Consider the following 1,207-nt stretch of genomic DNA (forward strand, 5'->3'; position numbering starts at 1 on the left):
GACCCAAGGTCCACAGAAATGCAATATACGAGTGCAAGCCTGCTCTATATGTCTATCCACAACTATACAAATGCAATCAACGGAATACGATAAACAAGTGATAAACAATCAACTGACGTGTAGAGACTACGATACTGATATGAAAGAACAGCGGAAGGGTGAAACGATCTCACCGACTACCAGCTTGAAGCACCCACCTGTCACTGTCGCGTCGAAACACTGGGTACGCACAAGTCGACCGGACCTACGAAGATCCAACAGGTCAGTAAACAACCCACTCACCTGAAGTACACTATCTGACAAACCCCCACACAGATCCCCGTATCGGTTTTCCAAAATCGATCATCGTAACTCACCGGAAGTCCCGAAAACCACACTGGGATGCCGTCGGGACCCACTAAGTGTCCCGAAACTCACCGACTCGTGTCACGAGTCACCTGCTACTCCAAAACACTCCGATTTGGATGTTTTGGCAGCAAACACAAGATAACATCACTACACAATTATCGCCGGATAATTGTACGAATCCGGGTTCCCGAAAGTGTCTATTTCGACACCGGAACCCACTGTCGCTCACCCATCATCACCGAACTCACAATATGATGATGGTGACCAGCCAACAAGGCTTAGCGACTACTCACAGAGCAACCAAATGACGTCGGAAGACATCCGAACCGAAACAGCGTTCTTTCGGCGAATTTCGTGAAAAAACGCGCCGGAATCGACTTTTCGATTTCCGCAAAAGCTATCAGATCAAGGACAATCAGTCCGAAGGTCACCACACACACCAACGCACTACCCACAGTAACCACAAGGTGTACAAATGCATAAAATGAAAGTTTTGAGGAGCCTAAGGATCTATCTAGATTGTATCTATCACCTAGAGGGGGATGAATAGGTGAACGGCCAAAAACCACATATCTCGATGCAATAAAAATAAATGCGGAAAATAAAAAGCACACCGAGATTTACGTGGGAAAACTCCAACTTGGAGAAAAACCCACGGGACCAACACGCGAAAAAATAATTCACTAAGAGAAAAGATTACAAGGTGATTACCGACTCCACGGACTCAACCTCTCTTAACCTCCTATGAATCTTCGCGCTACCCTCCGGGTTGTCCACGCCCTCACGTCCGAATCCACGAACGCCTCCACTTCGAATCCACGAAGCTTCAATCACGCCGAATCCACGACGCCACTCGAAT

Source organism: Ananas comosus, linkage group 21 (genome assembly GCF_001540865.1).
Source record: "Ananas comosus cultivar F153 linkage group 21, ASM154086v1, whole genome shotgun sequence".
Classification (NCBI taxonomy): Eukaryota; Viridiplantae; Streptophyta; class Magnoliopsida; order Poales; family Bromeliaceae; genus Ananas; species Ananas comosus.